Source organism: Nymphalis io, chromosome 25 (assembly GCF_905147045.1).
Source record: "Nymphalis io chromosome 25, ilAglIoxx1.1, whole genome shotgun sequence".
Classification (NCBI taxonomy): Eukaryota; Metazoa; Arthropoda; class Insecta; order Lepidoptera; family Nymphalidae; genus Nymphalis; species Nymphalis io.
Window position 1 is genome coordinate 2,687,424 of NC_065912.1, and position 27,384 is coordinate 2,714,807.

Sequence of the window (27,384 nt, forward strand, 5' to 3'; positions counted from 1 at the left end):
TTTTTATTTTTTAAATTATTAATCCTATACTATACATTTAAAACAGCAAGTTATATAATGATGCATCATGATATATAAAGATGTTTTAATTATACCAATATTGTTTTAATATGTTTATAATGAATAGACGTTACGAGTAATAAAGACAGACAGTACAAAAAGGAGTAACTGAGATGACTAGAGAGGGTAAGAGAAATCTGCATTGACACGATGTTAAAGAAAAAATGGTATGTGAGTTATGTTTAACTATAACAATATGGATTTATTTTGGTCAGAGCACTTAACAACGGCTTGCTCTATCGTAGTGAGTTGGCAACATAGCTATGTTTTATATAATAAACATACTGAAATGCTAATAGCAGCGATAAACATCGTTTGTTTTATTATTGCATCAAGACAGGCATTCAAAGCGAAACAATACTCCCGTCTCTGCCATTGTTTAATATTGGCACAAAAATAAAAGCCTTATAAGCTTTTTATGCATATTTTAATTGAATAATAACTCGACATACAAAAGACTAACCGAGCATTCATTTGAAATTCGAATAATAAATAGTGTCTTATAGGTTTGAATATGAATGTGATAATCAAAGATGTCGGCACCAATGGTCAAACGCCTCTTGACGCAACTATTACGTGCTATCGGATGACCGGAACAGTGTGCTAACCTTAGTTACGTCACGACCTCGCATCGGGCCGGCGAAATTCTCGGTGCAAGTGGTATACGACCTTAATTGAACGACCTCAGTCCTCACATTTCGAACTTCGAATCGATGTCTATTGCCGATTGGCTCTTTTTTTTGACATTTAGTTATTTAACAATAGACAAATTTTGGACACATTTCGAATTTGACATTTCGAAAATAGTTGCTCTATAAATTTATAAATAATTTTACAATCGATGCGTTCTTTTATACGCCTAATTCAAAAATAAATTAATAATATAAATTAAATTTTATTTTAGTATTATAGTACACCTAGCATTATATTAATGTAGCTTTCATATGTATAGGAAATTGAATTTACTTCATTTACATAATATATATGAATTGTACGAGATATTGCTTATTATGTAAACGTAGCGAGAGACAAAATCGTGCACAGGTCAACAATCGCGGACAAAACTATGACAGATATACAAAAACGATGGTCCTCTCGGATCAGACGTGTAAATATAATTATTAAAGGCATTTTTGTTTTTTTTTTTATTGAGAAAATTATTTATAATTGCGTTCAAAATAAAGAAATATGCTTGGAGCTCAGAAGCGAAAGGGATTACGCTAAGATGTTTGCACTGAGTCATCTGGCTTGGTACGGGCGAAGAGATTGATTAATTGATTCGTTGATACTGTATATAAGGTTGACGTACAAACTCCATTCAAAATATGATCAATGCTGGCAATTAAAGTCTTAAATAAAAAAAAAAGATCTTATGATATAAGATCAATTATACGTCACTAATGTATTAAAAAGTTTATATTTAATTAATGTTCGGCATGCAATGTTAGTAGCCCGTTAATGTCGGCTGGGCTGAGGCCTCCCCTCTTTTTTAGGAGCTTTGGAACCAATTCCACCACGTTGCTGGCCGGTGGATTCACATGCAGCTGATTCTCATCTGACTCATAGAGTTTATATCACGATTTATTTCAAAGTGAACAGTAGGGTTCCTCTAAGCACATACTCGAAACTCACTTTAAAAACCGGTCGTTAAATGAAAGAACGTTAAGATTTACGACATTGCGAAATTGACTATAATAATTATAACATTTTAAGAATATACGCATTAAAATAGTAGGTATATGAGCATACGTCGGTTGTTAACATTTCACGGGTGAGTAATGAAGTGAGATCTTAGATTAAAAACATTCTCATATAACAAACGTGCATTTTTATATACCTAATGCTCAAATAGAATTCCTGACTCATTAAATACATATTGAATAAAACTATATTTACCATGATTACATAACCAGCAAAATATTACGTTTCTAAAAAAATAATTAATGTGTTTTTAGCCGGCTTCGAAAAGGAAGGAGGTAATAAACTTAGCTGTTTATTTGTATTTTACGCGATATCTTCGCGGATTGTGTAATAAATCCTTGTAGAAAACGGTTGTAAAAGTATATACGCGAATGAAATATACAAAATATAACACTTAAATACTACAAAAAAAAAAAATGACATACAAATAATACCTAAGCAAGGTACGGCAGAGAGATATTAAGATTTATATACCGACTACATACATTATTCATTAATAAGTTTTCTTCGACGCAAATGAGATTATTTTCAAATGTATGTGTTTAAGTCTGTGTTTGTGTGCGTATTCGCGTGTTGTAAATAGATAGGTAATTTTTTGAAGACACTCTTAATTTATTGTTTGACGGGCCGGTAGGCGTGGTTGGTAGATACTTGCCTTTCACACCGAAGGTTGTGGGTTCGATTTCCACCCAGGACAGACATTTGTGTGCATGAACATGTCTGTTTGTCCTGAGTCTGGGTGTATTTATCTATATAAGTATGTTTTTACAAAAGAAAAGTAGTGTATGTAGTACTTCAGTTGTTTGGTTTCCATAGTACAAGCTCTGCTTAGTTTGGGATCAGATGGGCGTGTGTGAATAATGTCCCAGGATATTATTCTTATTATATTATTGTATACTAAGCCTAGATAGGTTTTACGCGAACTGCTTGTACGGATCTCCGTATAGGATGTCATTCACCAGGTACTATAAAGAAGTACCGAATTTGTAACTACTTTTAAAAAACAACGAAAAGCTCATTACCTAACAAATCGCTAAGTATCTGAATTATAAACGTTGCTTAGCGACTGTTCAGTTACACACTGATTTATCTCTTTCTGTCGTTATTGAGTTGACATTTGAAAGAAGAAGACACAACATTGTCTAACTAATCACCCGATAAGCAATATTTATACATAAGGTCGTTATTTACTTATTATGCAGATATATTTGTATTTAGCTCCGATACACCTATGTCAGTCATTGTTTAAGTTTACATACATTTATTTGTATGTATCTGTAATTATAGTGTTTATAGTTCTAACTATTGTTTGTATTAAATATTTTATATTAATTGGTTTATATCCGCACCTAGTAGCCACGTACATTTTGTGACAAAATAATCGTACATCTTATTATATAATAATATATTTAGTCTAGGCTCCAAAGTCTCGAACATCGACGTTTGGTTGCATAACTCTCATTCTTCTATCGGATACATTTCGGAGAATGTGCTCAGGAATTACACGAACTGATTCCTCCCGCCCTCTTTTACTATCGAACGCGACCAAAGCGCCATAGGTACACAGTGGAAATTCCCCGCCTACGTACGAAGCGCTTTGAATCTACATTCATCACTGCGAAACTGTGGAATGCTTTGCCTGAGCTGTATTTCCTGATAGGTACAATGTTGGTGTCTTCAAATCCAGAGTAAACAGGTTTCTTACAGGCAAACGTGCTATATCCTAGACCGTGTCGATGCTTAACATCAGGTAAGTCAACGGTCAAACGCTGGCCTATTAATTGTAAAAAAAAAAATAACGTTGCGAGTATAATCTGTATTGATTTTAATAAAATTTATTTTACTATGTTCATTGTTTTTTTCATTGCCGAAACTTCTAGTCTATGTTTTTTAATAAATAATAAATTGAGTTTGTTTGTTTGTCCTCTATGCGTTCCTAAACTATTCATCCGATTGTGATGAAACTTTATTGAGATGTTCAGCGTACGTTACCGAAGAATCTGGCATAAAAATATTTTTTTTCTTTGTATGTTAGTCCTTTTAATACAAATTTACGCTTGTCACGTCATAATTATAAATTTAAAGCGTAAGAAACTGCGAAGTGCAGCTATTATATAATAATATTATATACTAAAACCATCGTTAATTTGTAAAAGTTTTATGGATATTTGTTTAGAAGTTCTCAGTTAGGCAGTACAAACAAGACGTCACCTAATTTATTAGTATAGGTTGTGTTGTATTCATTCCCATTTTTTATAATATTAATTCTTTACATATAAAATTAGCGTTTTGTCGTACTGACCACTTTGATCTGAAATATTTCCTCTTTGGTTAGGAATTCCAAATTCAAATTTATAAATTCATTTAGCCGGTACATTTGAGTTTTGAAAACAGTCATTCAATTGTTTTTTCCTCATTATTTTTTTCTTTGGCGTTGCTTATTACCGCACAATGGAAAACATGAAATATCGGTATATTTACGAGTACGAGTTCTACCGTGGCACCAGTGCTGCAGAAACAGGTCGAAGGATTAATGATGTGTACGGCGCTGGTGCCGCAAAAGAAAGCACGATACGTTTTTGATTTCAACGTTTTCGTTCTGGAAATTTTGACCTTCAGAACCAGCCCCGTGAACGGCCGGAGACTAAAGTGGAAAATGAAGAATGAAAGGCTATTGTGGAAGCGGATCCATCACAAAGCACTTCAGAGATAGCTGCAGGCTTCGGGGTAAGTGATAAAACTGTATTAATCCACTTGAAGCAAATCGGGAAAGTTAAAAAACTTGAACGATGGATACCTCATGAATCGAACTTGCGAACACGCGTCGACTGCTGTGTTACTTTGCTCAACCGACACAAGAATGAATGGATTGTAAATCGAATCATTACTTGTGATGAAAAGTGGATACTGTACGATAATCGGAAGCGCTCGTCGCAATGGCTGAACCCTGGAGACCCAGCCAAATCCTGCCCTAAACGAAAATTGACTCGGAGTAAAAGTTACTTGTGTGTGTTTGGTGGACTAGCGCCGGTGTCGTTCACTACAGCTTTCTAAAATCTGGCCAAACGATTACGGCAGATATCTATTGTCAGCAACTGCAAACCATGAAGGAAGAGCTGCTAAACAACCGAGATTGTTCAATCGCTCTAGGCCACTGCTGCTTCACGACAACGCAAGACCACACACTGCACAACAAACAACCACTAAGTTAGATGAGCTACAATTGGAATGTCTGCAACATCCACCGTACTCCCCGGACCTTGCTCCAACAGATTACCATTTCTTCCGGAATTTGGGCAACTTCTTACAAGGAAAAAAATTCAACTCCGATGCGGCAGTCCAAAATGCCTTCAAAGAGTTTATTGATTTTTTAGTAAAGGGATCAATGAACTACCTATAAGATGGCAAAAGTGCATGGATAGCAACGGTGTATACTTTGATTAATTAAATATATTTTACAAAAAAAAAGAATATATTCCTCCTGTACAAAACGACAATTTCATATGTAAGGATCTACTGGTAAGTGGTCACCAACGTCCATAGACATTGGCATTGTAAGAAATGTTAACCATCGCTTACATCGCTAATGCGCCACCAACCTTGGGAACTAAGATGTTTTATCCCTTGTGCTTGTAATTACGCTTACTTACCCTTGATACCAGAACACAACAATACCTATATATATATACATATATATATATATATACCTATATATATATATATAAGTACTGCTGTTTTGCGGTAGAATGTCTGATGAGTGGGTAGTACCTACCCAGACGGGCTTGCACAAAGCCCTACCACCAGTAGACAATGCAAACGAAAGATTCATAGGCAGGATTGTTGAACGTGTTAACGCAATTTACACAACAATGGTTATTGATTGTTGTGTAATAATACATGCAAATACTCAGAACAAACCATGGTTTTCTGAAGCATTTGCGTGATACAATGATGCAAACGCAAATCGAGAGGAAAAAAACAGCAATTATTTACTATACTAAGCATCGTGAATATTCATTGCATTATCACAACAGATAGACGGAGCAAAAAATTAATTTACGTACAATAAAATATTGTTGGTAAAATTATAATTAAAAGTTTCAATTTGAGGGTAAGTGGTTGGAAAGAAAAAATACATGCATAATAATGGCGAGGACTTTTATTAAACTTTAGACGGGCTATTTGTTTGTTAATCTTCTAGTTTTATAAGTTATCAATATAGTATTCCTGAGATGTACAGATGTAGAAGTCGTCATTCGTCTGTGTGTTACATATGTATATTTCAGATCGCGCATAAATATTCCTTAATTATAACATATTTTTTTCAATATTCCTTACAGCCAACTGTAAGAGCTTGCAAATGTTCAATTGACTAACTCCTCTCCACCTGTGGGAAGGTTTGGAGCTTATTCCACTAAACCGTTCCAATGTAGGTAAATAGACACGTGGCGCATTTTTTTCCGAAACATGCAAGTTTACTCACAATGTTTTCCTTTATCCTACCTGTACTAACTATATGACATATGAATATCCTTATGATGCTTTTATCTCTAAGCTTTTTTGTCAAGGTCAGACAGAAAAAAATGACCTATTCCTACCAATACGGCCCAGTTATATTGTACCTATTTACATATATATTCGATTGCCATTCAATTATTTATATGTTGTGCTGTTTAATTTTCCCGTCAATCAAATGCAACGTGTTCAGTTTAAAACAGTTGTGATCCTTTTAAGGAATGGTAATTGTAGATTATAATTTATAATGTTAGTCGAATTGACAATTTGATATTTATAAATATAATTAATATACAGGCACGTATTCTAACGCTAAACTACACATAATCTTCATCACAACAACACTAATTAGTACTCAAGGCTTTATAAAGGGGGCCAGGCTACAGATTTCTTAAACAAAAACACCCCAATTCCTATATTCCTATAAATATTTTATATTAAAATACAAGCAAGCTTCTTGTATTTTACGATATCTCCATATATTTGATAGAAGCTTTTTTTTTAATTGTTAAATTCATTTGGAAAATAATTAATGATGACTCCATTCCGTTGTTGTCTCGGGATCTTCAGTATTTTTGTGTTCCGGTTTGAAATAATTGACCCTGTGTTCAGTGTACAAGATATGTAACTTCTTCCAAAGGTAACTTGACTATGTAAGGAATTGTAAATATATCTTATAGCGCCAATATCTATTGCGCTTGAGACCACTTACCACCAAGTGGCCTATATATAAATTATTCAATAAACAAGAGCTATGTAAAATAAACCTTACTATTAAACTTGATAATATAAGATCAATCATTATATATTACATAACACTACTTAAGATTATGATTAAAATTTGCTAATAGGACACAGATTGAGTTTAAAAATAGAAAGTTTCATCAAATTCTGCCGCAACATCAACTGTCAAATTGAATACGAATACTATTATTATAATACTATTTTAATTGAATTGTTTAGTACGAAGCCTGAAGGTATGATTATAATAAAAAACATGTATTAGTTTTCTAACTTGATGTCCAAAAGAAGAAAAAATAATAACATTTTAATTCCTAATTTGATTAGGTCCTTAGCTGTATTGCTATGGTCTGAGAGACTAATAAATAATTTTATAAGCTTGCTGCTGCTTTTGAGAATTTTCGACAAAAAATTTCAATAACTTTTTATTGGCCCTACCAGGTATTTGAACCCAGGACCTACGGGTCTGCGGCCATATATCTAGCCACCAGACCAAGAAGTCAGTATATATTTATAAATATAAATAACGCATATAACAACATTTATTCCAAGAGAGAATATGACCCGTAATCATTTATGTATGCCAGACAATTGTCATCCTATATACTCTGTTATATAGTTCAAATCGATTGATTTCAAACGTACAAATTCAGTCTTAAACGGTGTTAGTACGTCATACTTATCAATAAAAGGAGTCGTATTATCATCACACTCCATATAATAGCTTAATAATAGTGGCCCTTTGTCAATGGAAAATCCCGATCGAATATGACTTCAGTTACGACAAGAAATTATTTCTAGAAAGATCAGAAGTAATGAGAACTTTACTTGCTACATTATGTTTTATGTTATAGGTAGTAAACCTTTTTATGTTATAGGTATATATAGGTAGGCGGACGGGCAAATGGGCCACCTGATGTTAAGTAGTCACCATCGCCCATAGGCATTGGCGATTATAATAACCACTCATTACATCGCCATCAACCTTGGGAACGAAGATGTTATGTCCCTTGTGCCTGTAGTTACACTGTCTCACCCTTCAAACTGGAACGCAACAATACTAAATATTGCTGTTTAGCGTTAGAATATCTGATGAGTGGATGCTACCTAGATGGGCACAAAGCCCTACCACCTTGTTACATAAGAAAAAAATACAAAGCGTTAATTGTTTAAGGCTAAAATAATCTATACAGTACAGTAACAGCCTGTTAATGTCCCACTGCTGGGCTAAAGCCTCCTCTCCCTTTTGAGGAGAAGGCTTTGGAGCTTATTCCACCACGCTGCTCCAATGCGGGTTGGTAGAATACACATGTGGCAGAATTTCAATGAAATTAGACACATGCAGGTTTCCTCACGATGTTTTCCTTCACCGTTAAGCACGAGATGAATTATAATCACAAATTAAGCACATGAAAATTCAGTGGTGCTTGCCCGGGTTTGAACCCACGATCATCGGTTAAGATTCACGCGTTCTAACCACTGGGCCATCTCGGCTTTTAATAATCTTAAAATAATCTATGGTTTTCTAAAAAGGATGGTTTTGAATGTCTTTTAAGCTGTTTTTGTGTTGGGAGTAAATTAGTCTCCATAATAATGTGATACAAAGAGGCATAGCTACCGCGATCAATACGGGCCCTAGGTAGGCCTGTATATCGACGCATATTATTCATAAGTAATATTATTAGTGCGGAAGTGTGTTTGTCTATTGGCTCGTTACGCTTTCATGTCTTACCTACTAAGCTGATTATCATGAAATTTTGCATGCATATTATCAGAGGTACTGAAAAGGACATGGTACACCAAATATCTGCCGCACCTTCCCAAAGGGGTCGCTGAAACAAGTGTAAAATACATGTATAATATCAAGAATTCTTTATACAAAAAAGGAACTCAAATTTTGGCTATCAATTTGATTGTTACTAACACATAATAGAAACGTCATAATAAAATGACATAATTATACATATGCAATGAGCCGAGAAGGACCAGTAGGTTAGGTTCCACTTGAATGCCCTGAGGAGGATGGCAGCCGGGATGGCCTCGCGCTGCCGTAGCGAATGGCACTAGCGAAGAGTGCGGGGGGGGCGAGATTACCTTCGCCCCCTGAGGAGAGCTCCACCGAGCCACGAGCGGAGCAAAGCACGGGAGAGGCCGCGGATGCATTATATCAACACAATCCCGCAGAATCGAAGATTGTGAGATCGGGCAAACAATAATGAATTTTCATGTGCTTAATTGTGTTTATAATTCATCTCGTGTTTAGCAACTATTAAATGTACCTGCATGGGTCGGATGAAATTCCGCCACATGAGTATCAAACTCCAAATTTACTTAATGTGTGCTCTAGCGCGTGTCAAATGGAGTTAGAAGACATATTAAGCAAATAATAAGGTACTCCAGTTTCAAATTCTCATTATGTATACAAGAATGACATAAATGAATATTATTTACTATGTTTTTCGATTATAAAAACGAGTAGATATATATTTATTTATTATATGTCACGCATTGCCTGGTAAGTGTTGTTGTTAGTACTAAGTACTATATATATATAAATCGTATCGTAAACGTTACGTTATCTATAAAAAAAATAACAGAACCGTTAACCGATGGCGAATGAGGTCATTGTTCTGCTTATCCGTCGCGCTTTACGAACATACAGACAAAAGTATGTACACTTGTCTATTAAAATAGGAGCCTTGTGAGAATTAATTAATTTTACATTGTACCAACACTCTAGGGATTTTTAAAAATGATTATTTCTCATGAAATAATACCTAAATGCTGTTGATTTCCTGTTAGTTTTATAAATAATTGCCACTTTTTTAGTTTATTTTGCTATTAATGTTATCTTTTTTATCTTAGGCTAACGTTGCTACCTTATAATTTATGTATAATACAATTGGGCGTTATGTACGTTGAAACGGCAGATTTTGAATGATTTACGTCACAAGTCCACGCTGGCGATGTTTTATTAGTTACCAAAAAGGACTCCAAGATCATTTAAAAAAAAAAGGTAATTGAATTCGTTTACACTTAGTATTATTGAAGTTCCTGACTCCGGATCTCGGTAGAAGCATATGTTGAAAAAGTTACCGTTTAATAAGTCAAAGTCGTTTACATTCGGACAGACATTTTTGAGATACAATTACGGAAATACCAATGTCATATATGTTAATATGTTATTATAAAACAGTATTTCCCTCTAGATTTTTATATAGAACATATTTAAAAAAAATAGTAATAACTCGTAACTCTTTGTCATTTTAGCTAGGCGGAAATTGAGCCAGCTGATTAGTAGGCACCACCGCCCATAAACATTAGCTTTGCAAAATATGACATGTCCCCATCAAATCACAACACAAAAATAGTAAATATTGTAGTTTGGCGGTAGCATACATGATGAGTGGGTGGTACCTACCCAGACTGACTTGCAGAAACCACAGAGTAAACTCGATATCCATCATCATAATAGTTAGATAACAATCGGCCTCTTGCCTCACACTACCTCTTATGGAATGCTGACCCTGGCAAGTTGGTTCCTGTCATCATATGCTTAATAGTATGCGACTAACATACACATTTCTCACTGGGCTCTTACGTAACCCAAAGATGAAACTAAGTGACTATACTTTATTCTAAATTTTCAAATAAATTCTAAAATAATTTTAAAAAAAACAAAGAAAACAATTTTTTAAAGAGGTTACTTAAAATCCAAGTTCCACAACCAAACTGTTACTCGTTGGTTTTTACTGTTATATTGGTGGTACTTATTTATAATTCAATGTACATATGTAACATTTTACTTACAGGAAAGAACAATGACCTTTCTTTAAATTCATTATGATGTTAATAATAATTATTATTCGTTAAATATTTTACGAAGTTAATGTCCTTCTGTCATTCGTTTCAGGAAATTATGTAGTGTGGATTTTTATTTCTCTGATTGGATATTTTTTATTCGTTGGCATACAGTTTAATAAAAATTTAACTAATCGAAAACTCCTTTCACTTCCTCTTTCAAAACTAAAAATAGGAAACAAAGTTTACTAGGAAGTAAGGTTTAATGAGGATAATACTGTCACAATCGAAAGTGATAAAATATGCAGGCGAACCAAAGTTACTGGCATAGCTCGAAGAATTGCTGAATTAAAGTTGGCTGGTAACATCGCTCAGAGAATTGATGGCCGCTGGGTAGATGCAGCGTAAGTAGGTGGTACCCTACAATGTGGACCGACGGTCTTGTTAGGGTCGTGGGAAGCCCCAGACTGAATATCGTGGAATCCTTTGTGGAGGCCTTTGTCCAGCAGTTGATATTTTTTGGATTAAACGATGATTATACATTTATTTCTACGTATTTATTATTAACAAAGTAATATTATTAACTATAGACTTTAAAATTAATAGGTAAACTTGGTTTATAAGAAAGGTTTACTAAGGAAAGATTGATATTTCTATTGTAAGGAGGCGATGGTTCTAAATTTTCAACTCTGGTAGCTATCGGATGCGAAGCCGCAACGGTGCTTACTTTACTCTATAAATTTAGTAAATTGTAACGTTCTGCGTGAAAAATGATTCTCGGATTTTATGTGTAGAACGTTATCTAGACTATTTATTTAATGTATAAATATCCTGTCTACATATCTGAATAAAATTATATCAATCAAATCAATCATGAACAAAACAAGAGAAGGAAAATATTGAAATAATCAATGGAATTTTATTTAATAACAATCTATAAGTGCATATAATTATACTGAGATGGAATATCTATAATAGATGGAATATCCAAAATGCTTATAAATAAATATTATGAATTACTCGTAGAATATATAACAATTAAATTTGTATATAAAGTAATAAATGGCTTAGATCGAGGAAAACTAAAATAAGATTATATTATGGGGTCATATTAATATTATGTGCATTTTCAGCGCGATACTGTTGTCTAATATATAAAAAGGCTTATATATAACGTATATTGTACGTATATATATCACATGCTAAAAGTGTGACATTTTTATCGAGTAGGCAGCGAGCCCTTTAAATTAAATTTTTGCGAAATCCTCTATCAATAAAATATCTATATAACGTTTCTATGTTATAGCTCTAATGTAGATAGAGGCAGCCGTGTATTGTAGTCTAGGTTGTATGGTTATTTTTTATTTTTTTTTATTGAATACGATGACAACCTACGGAACTACGATGTTATGTCCCATGTGCCTGTAATTATACTGGCTCACTCACTTCGCGTGTGCAAGTGGACGCATTGCTGCTCGTTCCCAAAAGCAACATTCAGAAGTACCGAGAAGAGTATTCCAACCAGTACACAACCTTGACGAACACCATGGCGTACGTCGAATGGCATAGATGTCTTCATGAAACGATTGCACCATCTTTAGGAGTTTCGGGGGCATCCAATTCTGACAAAAACCGAGAACAACCCCTCTCTGCTCACAGAGTCAAAAGCCTTGTTTAGGTCTACAAATGCAACGACTAGGGGGGTGTGTTGCTCCCTACACTTTTCTTGTACAAAGTTGTTTTCACGTATGAGGTGTTTCTTTCCGAACCGATAGTAGAATTTTCTGACAGTCAATAAATAAGTGTACAGTACAGTAACAGTACAGTAACAGCCTGTTAATGTCCCACTGCTGGGCTAAGGCCTCCTCTCCCTTTTGAGGAGAAGGTTGTGGAGCTTATTCCACCACGCTGCTCCAATGCGGGTTGGTAGAATACACATGTGGCAGAATTTCAATGAAATTAGACACATGCAGGTTTCCTCACGATGTTTTCCTTCACCGTTAAGCACGAGATGTATTATAATCACAATATACAAGTGTACTACTTGTATATTGAATGAATCGGTCTGTAAACGTCCAAATGCTGGGCTAAAAGCTTCATCTCCTTTTTGAGGAAAAGGTTTTGGAGCTAACTCCACCAGGTTACTCCAAACAGGGTTGGTGGATACGAAAAAAATAGTATGCACCTGTCTTGCAGGGCTACCTACTAAGGCTTGAACATTCGCAAAGCTATAATAATAGCTTAAAGAAGGCGGCGTAATATTACGTAATTTTTGGAAAATATCAAAACAGTGAAAAAATACTGTGCAATAAAAACGAAAATGTGGAAGATGATGATAATAGTATATAGTAGTGCATTCCATTTATATGTATTATTATGTTAGGTCACCTTAATCATTGTTACAGATGCGGATGTATGTCTGTATGTTAGATAAATCACGGAAACTGGGAAAGTGGATTGATGATGGATATATCATTTCCTCGCGCGTTAAATTATTTGTGACGTTACTGTTGACTTCCTGAGGTGAATTATCTTGAATGTTGGTGTAAAAGGTCGTATAAAAAATGTATTAAACTATAAAGTATGTTCAAGTAGTTTCTTATATTAATTTATGTAACGTAATTTTACAAAAAAAAGAAAACAAATCGACATTTACTTTACTCCAGTTGCTATGTATCACGCACAATTTTCAAACGCAATTTTATAAAATTAAATTTGAAATCGTAAACGAAAATAAACTTAATTGAGTAAGATTTTAGAAGCATTTTTAAATCACCATTTTAAAATTAAAATTAAAAAAATACTTTAACATGTATGCTATTAAAATCGTTTATAAGATTAAATTTAAAATCATATTTAATAATATACTTTATTTAAGTAGGTATTTACAAACTAATTTGAATTCAAACTACCAGTTCGGAATATTTATTCTGTCTAGAACCGGTAAAAAATACGCTTATTACTTTTTTCCACCAATTATTTTATAAAGGTATATTAATTAGCCGAGATGGCCTAGTGGTTAGAACGCGTGAATCTTAACCGATGACCGTGGGTTCAAGCCCGGGCAAGCACCACTGTATTCTTATGTGCTTAATTTGGGTTTATAATTCATCTCGTGCTTGACGGTGCAGGAAAACATCGTGAGGAAACCTGCATTTGTCTAATTTCATTGATATTATGCCACATGTGTATTCTACCAACCCGCATTGGAGCTGCGTGGTGGAATAAGCTCCAAACCTTCTCCTCAAAAGGGATAGGAGGCCTTAGCCCAGCAGTGGGACATTAACGGGCTGTTACTGTTACTGTTATGTTAGTTAAATACAATTAATTATTTAATGTATATTTGTACTATTTCGATGAACTAAAATATTACTTGGGGTAAGAGCTTTGTGCAAGCATGGCTGGGTATGTGGGTAGGTATCACTAACTTACCAGATATTCAACAAAACTGCATAGCTTAATATTGTTGTGTTACCGTTTGAAGGAAGAGTGAGCCAGTTTACAGGCACAAGGGACATAACATCTTAGAGCCAAGGTTGGTGGCGCATTGGCAATTTAATTTTTAATAAAAATGTTAAATATTTATTAGTGCACCAATGGTTATTGGTGGTGGCCAACAACCATCATTCCATTTGTGACAACGACGGTACAGAGTTTGAAATTGCAACTTCATTATTATGAGTAAAATCTTTTCATAACAGGTTCAGTTTTCATGATGTTAATATGATGTCACTGCAAATAAAATGTTAAGTGACGTTCTGTACTTCTGTTTTGCAAGTTTGTGTTCAATTTGCTCTGCTCTGCTTTCAATATCAAGAAAACGACGTGTATACCTACAAACCACTATTTGCCACAATGTCACAACGCAAACGCTATTAAGTAACCCGATTGGACATGAAGCAGTTACATTACGATTGTTTATAATTTTAATACATACATATAATGATTTTTATGCTGTAATTATGATTGAAAACATGAATACCTACCTACGATTACCCATAATTACCTACGATTGGAGCTAAAATTCTGGTAAGCTAAGTTGTGTGCATCTCTTACTAGGATCATATCGTTACCTTAAAGGATACTTTTCTTCCTAACAGGGACGCCTTTTCCCAGCAAATGGGAAATTCACGAGCTGCTATTTGAGATTGTGAACTAGTAAATGTTCCACGGCTGCTAAAGCTCCCCGAAGGAGAAGGCTTGGGGCTTGTTCCACCACACTCCAAAGCGAGCTAGGATATACACATATCGCAGATTCCATTCGACACGCACAGGTTTCCTCACGATATTTTACTTTACATATAAACACAAATTAAGCTCATAAAAATAAGTACAGCTTGTCTGACATGAATGATTAACATGTTTTACTGTTTAGGCTCATTTATACACAGAGTCGTTAATTTTTTTTTAAATATTATTCGTTGTTTACACGTGTGTGTGTGTTATTACAAATTTTATAAACTATTCGTGAATGAATTGTAAGTCATTGAACATAAATTTTCAAAGTTATGTTAAGTTCAAATTAAATATTAATAAGTAAATATTATTCTTTATCTTGATTTAACATGCGATGGGATTCTTGGTAAATACCACGAAGGTCAAGGATTTATGAAATTTTAATCAAAAATTGTTGCTATGGGTACCTAGTTACATACAAATATATTAACTTATATATTATTCAATTAGAGTAAATAGTAGTGTGCTTTATTTTTACTTAGGGGACTGAGTAGTGCTCAGCTCAGAAAAGGGTAGCCCACGTGGGGGCTCAGTGTGACGAAAGTCATGTGTCCTGTCTACGCACCGCTACTTACAACGTTGTCGAAATATAAATTAAATCAAGATTATTTCATAATCTAAAAGCAAAAATAAAATAACTGCAATCTATTTCAATTGATGCAATAATACATCGAATAGCGTTAAAGTAACGGGTCAATAAACCACCGATCCGATACTGTGGAGTCGTTCAATCGATTGCGTTTGATATTCTTACAGCATGTCAGGTGAAATTAACCTTGCGGGCCGCATTCGTATCACGTTCGAATTCGTAACTTGCCCTTGGAACCATTCGATAAACCGCGGATATATATTCACGCTGTGTTTAAAAATTACATCTCTCGCAATTGTTTCCTAGCGTTTGGATTTAGGCGCGCAGATTGTTCTTTGCAAAACATGCTTCAACGATTTATTAGCAATACAAAACAACTCGTCTATCGCACCTAATTCCTAGCGAATTAAAGGTGCATATTCTTCCCAGTGCTGGCGGATTGGTCATGTATCGTCTGGTAGGTTAGTTACAGTTTTTGAGAAACTTCTCCATCTCGCTCTATTCATAGCCCTGCTTGTACATTCAGCGAGCCTCACGACGATGATTTAATTAGGTCTGTCCATCTTATCGGTGTTCGACTGCGAGAACGTTAATCATCTACTCTTCCTTGTACTTGTATTGAAGAGAATTCAGTTCTGTGTAAAACAACTTTTGTAACGAATGACGATTTTTTTTATAGAATAGGAAGGCGGACGAGCATATGGGCCACCTGATGGTAAGTGGTCACCAACGCCCATAGACATTGGCATTGTAAGAAATGTTAACCATCGCTTACATCACCAATGCGCCACCAACCTTGCGAACTAAGATGTTATGTCCCTTGTGCCTGTAATTACACTGGCTAATTCACCCTTCAAACCGGAACACAACAATACCAAGTAACGCTGATTTGCGGTAGAATATCTAATGAGTGCGTGGTACCTACCCAGACGAGCTTCCACAAAGCTCTACCACCAGTACAAAGATGGACTTAGGTGTACTGATATTTCTGTGCAGAATATTTTTCAATACATTCTTAGCGTCGCGATTTAGTGTCTGGGTAATACTGTGCAAAACACAAATTGTAATGAGCTCCTAGCGTCGAACTAAGGCGTCTACATTTGCGACGAACTCTTAGCGTTGGTCTTAGGTGTACAGATGATTATGTGCAAAACATATCTTTCTACAATTTACTAGGATCCAGGCCTTTCATCCTATATAGTGAGATTTTGACCATGATAAGCCTTAATGTCTGAAGATATTTAAATTTAGAACTTGACCTTGATAATTATAGATAGACAACGAAAATCCCAAAAACACCACGGAACAACAATAACTGTTTGTTATTGTTGTTCCGTGGTGTTTCAATGAGGAAATGAAAAGGCAAAGCTGCAGACGAACAGGTGAGCTGTCTTTTATTCTCACTCATTCGTCAGTCAGTAAGAACCTCAAAACACAAATACTACATGATTTATTAAGCTGATCCATTTCCAGACATTGATGCAATCTAGACTACGTTTGAATTTAAATATATTGTCGTCTCTTTCCCCCCTATCGCGTGGAAAGAGAAAGGTAAGATGTAGTAATTTTATTTCTTAACCGATATAATATGGCAGGATTTTCCTCATCTATATTTATTAGAAAAAATATTCAAAATGGCTACGTTTTAGTATTCCTATAGCATACAATCCATATTAAAAACACATTAACTATAAGCTTCGTATGTTACTAACATACCTAATTATAAATAAATAATACTACTTCTTCGACTTCTACTTCGATTTACTGAAATGTCGATTGTTAAGCTGTTTTCACATCTTAAACAAAGCTAATTAAAAAAAAAAACAGAGGTACGGACAACAATGTGAAGATCTGTTTATTTAAGAAAAAAAAATATTGAGTAAGAATTCTTGAACCGGTTTTATGTGAGTTCTTTTACTTAATACTGTCGCTGTTGCCTCTTAGAACGGCGAGGTTTAATCATTGAGTCAGGTCAGGATTAATTCTTAGGTTAAGAATCGATCGAGTTTCTAGAATATTGTTTTTATTTATTTTAGTCTGGATGAAAGTGATGTCCAGTAAACCTATAGCAAATTCCAATGGTGCCGGAGTAAAGATAAATAACTTTGACTTCGAATTGACATGACATTATTGGTCTAAATCTAAAATAATGTCTATGGTATCTTTAAAAATATTTTCACGATTTTTCCGAAATTCCCACAGTATATGATGGAAAGCGTTGGTTTGCTACCATTAATATTGTTAGATATTAGGATGTTTATTATAATTAATGCGATTACAGGTAGTGTAAGTTAAAGTTAAATCTATTTACAGCGCCATCTATTCATAAGATTATTAGTTAGCATAACCTTTAATAATCTAGAACATTCAGTATACTTAATATCATCTATCATTCTTATTCTGTCATAACATATTGACTAATAAAACTCAATATCATATATTATATACATATATCGTATCCATATTTGATCTGAAGAGGAAGCCTAGATGGCACAGTGGTTAGCATGCGTATATCTTAACCAATCATTGCGGGTACAAACACATAAAGGCACCATTGAATTTTCATGTGCAAGTCGCTACACTTGCGAGTTACGACTTTACTAATAATTAGACGTGTATACACATTGTTTTGAAGTTAATTACTTAAATAAGGTTGTCATCTTCTTTCAAATGTCAAATTAATTATGTCGGATAGAGAGAAACCAGTGTTTATCTAGGCCAATTAAGACCTTTAAGTACATAAGATCATTGATGTTTGATCATTACAACTCCTTACTGTTCGTCTCCTGTTCGTTTATATAAAACATTATTATAATTATAACAATCCATTACAAATATTATATATATGACAGTCATTTTGTTTATTCATTTATTTATAACGATCACGTTTTAACTACTTAACCGATCATGAAGTGGGATGTTAGGTACTTCATGTACTTGAATTATCGGTTAAGAAGTTAAGACGTGAGCGCGTAACAAACAAACATATAAACTCACTTTTACATTTATAATAATAATAATAAGGATAATAGAGATACCTCCCTGGGTAAGTATTGCCAACAACATTCATTCATTTATTGAATGTGATATATTTCATCTCTCCCTTAAAAAATTCAAACTGCAAGTAAAAGAAATATTATACTCTCAAGAGCCTTAATTTACTCATGCATTTTTAATTAATTAATTATAAATTGATTATTTATTATTAAATTATGTTTTCTTGATTTAAAAATTAAATTTATATTAAATTAAATTATATAAATGAATTATATAATTTCATGCACCTATTAAATATAAAAAATGTCTTGTTTTGTAATTACTTATGATTAATTTATAAATGGAAACTGTTTTGGTTTATGAATTGTTTTATATTTTTTATTTTATTGTAATTATTTCACTGTTTGTTTTCTGTACACTAAATAAATAAATAAATAAACTGCCTCCGAGCTACTGAGAAAAAGCCCAATAACTCGTTACCAAGCCGACCCGAAATTTGAACCCGCGCCTCGAGATATACAGTCACTTAAGCTACTCTATACCAACGAGGCAGTTAAATGATTTAATGATACAATAAAACTTTAAGTATGTGGTAATTTGGATAACTTAGAAAACAATTGCTTCGTCACAAGGAAGACACTTTTAAGTAATAAAATAATGAATTACTATGATTAGTATTTTTTTCTGACACCACTTTGATGGTAATGACACTACTTGACGTTAATGACACTTTTTATTACGAGTTAAATAAAAATAAATAAAATGAAGTTTTTTCTGTTACATGATCTGTTTTATTTACTAGACTTTACCTATTCACTTCGTATTCCCTTCATATTCGTGTAGGTTTCATACAACCAATATCTAAAGGTACCACTGGTTCGGAATGCAGATTCTACCGAAACAAACTAGAAACCAAAATACAATCTTTCCATCGAAAACGTAACACATAGACAAACCAACAATTTGTTGTCAATAAAATAATATATGTACATATTACATTTTTTTTTGGGGACATTATTCACACACGGCCATCTGATACCAAACTAAACAGAGCTTGTGCTATGGAAACCAGACAACTGATATACTACAAATACTACTTTTCTTTTGTAAATACAAACTTATATAGATAATTACACCCAGACTCAGGACAAACAGACATGTTCATGCACACAAATGTCTGTCCTGGGTGGAAATCGAACCCACAACAATCGGCGTGAAGGGCAAGTATCTACCAACCACGCCAACCGGTTCGTCAAATTATTTATTATATATGTCGGAATATCAGAATGGCCTTTAAAATGATCTTGGCTGTTATCTTCCACGATGGGCGTGATAATGGCGGAATATCCGAAATAAAGACACGTTTTAATTGTTCAGTACACTGTTATTTAATTTCACAGTACAATTACACAAAATATAATACTGTTAGGTTGATTAACTTGGATTGAGAGCCAATAGGTTAGAAAGTGTCTGCCTCGTGTGACTTTAACAAGTCAATGATCAGCTGTCATCACGTTTTACGACACACTACCCTATTCAAGATAACATCTCTTAAAATAATTATTCTTTTATAAATAACTAACTGTCATAAACAATTTGTTATAACAAAAAATCACAATAATTATGAGACCATTAAAAATGAGCAAACTATGATTACTACTTAATCTCCCACTGAAATAATCAATGCGCCGTCATATATATTTTTATCACTTAAATACCGTCTAACAAAATCAAGGAAAATTTAGCTATTTATCGAATCGAATCCATTATTTGTTAGCGAGTTTCGACGTAACACTCAACCAAACAAACACTCGACTATTAATGCAATAGTATACGTATTATCATAAGAATATAATAGAATATATAATACATAGTAAATATTTTCTAAGCTGGTATTTTGCATTCCCGACATACAAGTTCAGCCTAACCCACTTTTTAAGGTCAGAAGTCTAAATACATACAACCGTACACATACACTTCATATATTTTACAATAATATTTAGTAGTTTAGATAAATCAATAAATCTTAAGCTAAATTATTAAGAGGGACATTATGTTATTAATTGGTAATATTATAAGCTACAGCTTGTAATATATTTTATATAAGAATTTCCATCGGCCTAACTCGTAATTAAAGACAATAGAAATATACTAAGATGATAATATACATATATATATGTATATATCGCTATATAAGCAGGTTAAAAGGAAAAAACGGTCTTATAACTATGCGTTCATTTATTCAAAAGTTGGTTTTATTGTATATATATATTGTATATATATATATAAAGAAGGGTACACATCTCTCGATTCACTCTCTCTCGTAATCACTGGTAGTAGGGCTTTGTGCAAGCTCGCCTGGGTAGGTACCACCAACGCATCAAATATTCTATCGCAAAACAGCAGTACTTGGTATTGTTGTGTACCCGTTTGAAGGGTGAGTGAACCAGTGTAATTACAGGCACAAGGGACATAACATCTTAGTTCCCAACGTTGGTGGCGCATTGGCGATGTAAGCGATGCCAATGTCTATGGGCGTTGGTGACCATGACCTTCAGGTGGCGCATATGCTCGTCCGCCTACCTTTTCTATAAAAAAACTAATGGAATTGCTATAGATAGTTAAGAAAGCTATAAAGTTTAAAGCAACGATGATATGAAGTAGCGAAGTCACTATTTAGCCAAGAGTAAACAAATTCAATCATAGCAGAGTCGCTGGAACAACTCACCGAAATGCTGCGTAGCCTAGGCGAGTCTTCCCGGTGTGTTGGTCTCGGTATAAACTTGGACAAGACCAAGGTCATGTTCAATAGGCATGTCGTGCCGGGACCGATATACGTCGAGGGGAAACCTCTCGAAGTTGTTAGTGAATATACCTACCTAGGACAGATTATACAAGTCGGTAGGAACAACTTCGAGAAGGAAGCCGATCGAAGAATTTGTTTGGGATGGGCAGCATTTGGAAACCTTCGTCAAGTCCTCAAGTCGTCTATACCGCAATGTTGTCTTCAACCAATGCGTCTTACCTGCCATGACATACGGTGCCGAAATGTGGACACTAACTGCGGGACTAGTCCACAAATTCAAAGTCGCTCAGCGTGCTATGGAGCGAGCTATGCTCTGAGTAACTTTGAAGGATAAGATCAGAAATGAGGTTATCCGGAAAAAAAACCGGAGTCACCGACACAGCTTGCAAAATTAGCAGGCTGAAGTGGCAGTGGGCTGGTCACGTATGTCGTAGGACCGATGGCCGTTGGAGCAGACGAGTCCTAGAGTGGAGACCGCGAATCGGCAAGCGCAGCGTAGGGCGCCCTCCAGCCAGGTGGACCGACGACCTTAAGAAGGTGGCGGGCACCAACTGGATGCGGAAGACGGAGGACAGGGAGCTTTGGCGCACCTTGGGAGAGGCCTATGTTCAGCAGTGAACAACGATTGGCTGTTGATTGATTGATAAACAAATTAACGAAGTAAAAACAAGGAAAAATCAAGTTCGTAAACAATATTCTAATTTATTTCTCAGTATGATATAGCCGACATGGACCAATGGTTAGCTCATAATCCGAACCTGATTGTGGGTTCAAGCCCTTCTTTTTTTTTTCTTTTTTTTTCTCGCATTGGAAACCTTCAGAAAGGTACCCGGGTCCTATGGGGGTGGAACCGGGTTATGTGGGATTCTTAGTGGGTTCAAGCCCTGTGTTAATAATTCATCAAAGGCGAAGGCAATAATAATAACAATATCGCAAGGAAACTTGCATGCGTTGGACATCCGCCACATGTGTATACAGTACTATTCCTGTCAGGTTTATTGTTGAACCGATAACACCTTTTTTTAGGTTTATCCTAATATTCTATATACCTATATTTATTTATTTATTTATTTATTTATTTATTGGAAATAGTTACACCATCGACTTATCACTAACACATTCACTTAGCATTAGATACAGGGTATTAAATCTAGGTGAATAAATCATTACAGGTGTAAACAACATTGATAAAGCAGATATGTAACATCGTTCACTTATATATATGACCTGTACAAGTATTGTACCATATCCGATATCGAACAGATGATTAACCCAAAACCCAGTTGCAATAACAACTGCACCTGCGTGCCTGCCTGTGTCAACCGTAATAACATTAAATTGCAAATACCTACATCAATAGGTTTGTATTGCGCAATATGTACCTACCATAATGTTCGCTGGTGCTATGCATCGTAAATATTGTTAAGACTGCATTTTTCGTGAATATAATTTATTAACTCTTAATAAACCAAAAACCCTTTCAAAGTGACAACTGACACATTCCTGGCCAAGGGAAAAAAAAACATAATTATAAAAAATAACATTGCCATAAGCTAACTAAATGTTACAGGATAAAGAGTTCAATTAATCAGTACATACATCGATCCTATAATTTGATTCTGAGATATGTGATATTAAAATACAAACATTAATTCTCAAACAACCTTCTCTGGAGATTTGAATGAAAACGAATACAGCGTTGATTTCTGATTCTAAAAATATCTTATTATAAACTACTCAATGACATCATCTAAATAAGGCTTTTATATATCATAATATAGGTTAAGGATAGTCAAGGTCGTATGCCTTTTATAATAATACTCTAAAATTTATTGTTAAATCCATCCCTTAGGGTTAAGGTAATTAGGAACGTTTGCTGAAAACACAATCTTCCTTTTAACAAATTTCCTCGAAACAAACGAAGAATAGTATTGAAAAGTCTGTCTCGAGGCAAAATGTTTTGCGGCGCGTGACCAAACAGTAGTTATGTTCCTTAACGAGTTACTATCCCGTACAATGCTTTAATATATTCATGTGGTCAATCTATCTCAAAACTCGCGTTTCACGAAACACGGATACAAAGCGTGACATTAACGTGAGACTTAAGGCAATATTTTCTAGAACTGGACACAGTATGAAGCTTACAGAAGTGATAGATTTTTTTTGAAAAAGGAATGGGGGGTGAAAACAATAAGGATATATATATAAAAATAGAATAACCCCTTTATCCATGTATATATTATTTTTGGACACGTCTCCTGACAAGGAAATGACTCCATTGAGCGCCTTGTTATTCAAGGCAAGGTGGATGGCATCAGACCACGTGGAAGGACGCCCATGCGATGGACCGACCAAATAAAAACAACTGTTGACGGTCCCTTGCATGAATGCACCAGGCTCACCACTAACAGGGACTTATGGCGAAGGCTCGTGAGGCGAATAACATCTGCGCCGAATAATTCATAATACTTCATGGCGACCACGACCGCTCTGACAAGAGTGTCACGACGCAGAAGGAGAAGAAGAATATTATTTTAAGATATCCGGGTATATACCGCACATTAGATAATCCTTAGTACACGATACATTTAAAAATAGCCCATAAATTGTAGAACTTAAGTATGACTGTTTGTTATACGTATGATTGTATGATTTGAAAGAGTTTAAAAAAAGGTTTCTCATCTCGGAAGGCATATTTAAGGCCATTGTTTAATTAATAACCGCGACCTAATTAAGACGTGTTCTCATGAATTGCGTTACTTATTTAATTAGTTATCGTTGTGATATATAAAATAATGAATAAGTAAGGTTAAATGTTGAGATTATTTATGGGTTTTTAAATTATCCTTTGACTTTAATGTACGTTTAATATTTATGCGCCTTGTGCATATTGACACTGAACAATGTATCCGATTTAAACAATATGGCTGTTATTTATCTATTTTAATAGATTTATGACTTTACAAAGTTGAAAGGATGGGCTGAATAAATATTTCTTAGATAGATAGTAGAAGTTAAAAGAAAAAAAAACAATAAAAAACAAAAATAAAGTTTTATATGCGTGTTTGCATATACTTATCCTGAGAACAAAGTCTGTATATCATTAAAAAAAAACAAGATATATACTACTGACCCATGAGTTTTTTATCTAGTGACAGATTTAACTGGTTGGTATTGAAGCAAATAATTTGGCACAGAAGTTCCTTATATAACAAAGATGATCCACTAAGATACCTTTATTTAAATTTCACCCCTAAAGGTATGAATAGGGTTTGTATATAAGTTCGTTATATTTTAATCTTAATATAAAGTTAAATATATCACTGTTTTAGCTAATTCATACATCAAGGGTCAAGGAGGGGGTGAAAATTTTAAAAATGTAGTCTGTTAATTCCTAACACGTTTCCGATGGTTCACGGCAATATGCTTAGAAACTTATTCTTTTAAAATAAATAACAAATTATAATCTTTTTTTATAAAAATCGAGACTTCTCAGCTTTCAGTAATCGACAGCGGAGATTATTTTATGATAAATTTTAGGCATGGCAACCCTTATTTATATATATAAATTATTAATTATGTAATAACTAGTTTATTAAACATGTCACATAAGCTTTTAATACAATAATATTACTACCATTCATTAGGGCGCAAGTAAAAATTAAGTAACAATACTGCAAAATAATGTAATCCTGTATTTTCCTTATTTATCAGTTAAGTGCATTGGGAAAAATTATGAATATTACATTTATAAAACATATTATCAGTTTTATGTGACATAATCGTATGTAAAAAAAAAACCTACTGTGTTTATTTCGCCGGCTCTCAGGTCAGGGTATTTTCTAGGTAAACTGTGATTGTTTCGACTTGAGTAATGCTGCTAAATTGATAACGAAATAAAGTTTATAATTAACATATTGTTATGAGTACATACCTAAAAACACAATTAAGAAATCTGGGAACATTAAAAATTTTTTTTCGAAACGTATACACCCAAAAGATTATTAAGAACTAGTTCACGCAGTTTCAAAAACATAAGCTCATATATGAAAATTTTGTATTATATTATGTGATCATTTCCCAGTATGTATATAATATGCATATTTCTTTGTTTATTTCTAATTAAGTAAATAATGTTTCATTTGTTTTAGAATCGAGTTCAATACGATGAAATATTCGCGCGCGATAGCTTTACTATTTTTTCTTTTTTCGTTTGTCAATCAAACTATAAACAATTTACGTTATAAAGTAAAAAAGAGAAATAAAAGCTCTTTGTTCACCAGTCAACGATATTTGCTAATAACACGATCATTTAAAAAAAATAACTACAACAAATTGTGAAACCATTCAACGTTGGTTCAGTTTCTCGATCTACACGCAATTACGATTGCCATTGAATTGATTTTTTAATTGATTTTTGACGAAGAAAATATTTATTAAAAAACTTTAATTCGCTGTTCGTGTTCGAATTTTAAAATATAGTTTTTTAAATATCAGTACGTATTTTTACACGATAATGGTCAGTGTTAAGTGTAGAGTGCTTAAAGAACACCTTAAAACGCAATCATGAATTAAATAGATATTATAATCTGATAATATAAAAAAATCTTTTGAAGTAGGCTATTGCTGCTTACGCTTAGAACATAATAAATAATCAATTGGTATATGGCATATTTCGTATGTTTTGCTTAAATGTACAGTATTAGTCCGAGTAATTTAAGGTAATACATAGTTTTAACAGAGACTTGTTCTAATTTTGATATAAAATTGTACAATATTCTCAGTAATCATTGAATACTACTATTAAAATTTGATTAACCCGTGTCAGATGGATTAAGACGCTTTTTTTTTCTTTATATGGCTCCAAGTCATATAGCCTAATCGAATATTATGATTCATTACGATTCATTTGAAATTAAATGAACGATTATTCAGTTATTTTATTTGCACTGACCTTTCTTTCTAAATGGTGCGACTATTTCATAAATTGTCCTCATTATTTTTTGTTACGTTTGTTGTAGCAAATGAAAAAATGTTGTTATGTAAGTATTTTTTTTTATTTTGCTTAATTGTCCTAAGTATAAATTATAGAGTTTAATAAATTAGTTATCGTATATGTTTGTATATATTTTTTTTAATATACTTGCTTTAAAATTTAAATAGCAAAACTTTTTATTGTAGTCGTAATATTGGTTTAAGATTTCTTAATGGTATGAATTTTTTTAATAGGTAAAATATTTATAAAAAAATTACGTAAAAATTTGCATTACATACGAATCATTAACGATTATATGAGAAGCTAATTTTTAAAAGGAGAACGTTGGCAGCAATATGATAAACACAACTCACCAAATTAAAAACGTTTCACCTCCTTTTACTTTTCAATACGCACTGGCACAATATATTTTAAAATAAAATAAAACTGTTGATGATTAAATCACTAGGGATTGGAAATGGAACGAATGTTTTATTTGAATATGGCGCGCGTTTTGACTGTTTTTTTTTTAAATGGGAGTGACTTACGCACGACGCGTTCGAATGTTAACTGCCAGATAGCGGTCGAAAGATCGCTCTCTCCAACGTAAATGTAGTGTTAAGAAACCTTGAGAGTCGGCAAACTGTGCATCATTGTTTTCTTGACAAGTAATAAAAAGTTACAATTTAAACTTTGGAATTAACAACAAAAATATATATAGCATCAACTTTATTTTATATTATAAAAAATTAAATAAGCAAAGAAAAATAAAATATTACGAGAAAAACATAAGATAATTTTATTTTCAAATTTAAGTTGCCGGTTTTTTAACAAAGAGGATACACTTTGATGAAGGAAAATCACGCTTTTGTGAATTTCCAGACATCCAGGTGATGTGGATGAATCCAATATTTTTTATTGGTGTACGACATTTCTTAAAGCTGAAAAGGCTAGCAAGTAGAT

At 33.7% G+C, this 27,384-nt stretch overlaps 1 protein-coding gene across 1 annotated transcript in view; it reads right to left on the minus strand.

Annotated features, from left to right (window-relative positions):
• The window catches only part of LOC126778113 (ABC transporter G family member 23-like), a 69,405-nt gene extending 42,425 nt beyond the window's left edge, over nt 1-26,980 (minus strand). The window contains exon 1 of the mRNA XM_050501506.1: nt 26,796-26,980. The gene's annotated coding sequence lies outside the window, so the exon portion shown is untranslated. The remainder of the gene's footprint in view (nt 1-26,795) is intronic.
• Nucleotides 26,981-27,384: the final 404 nt, after the last annotated feature.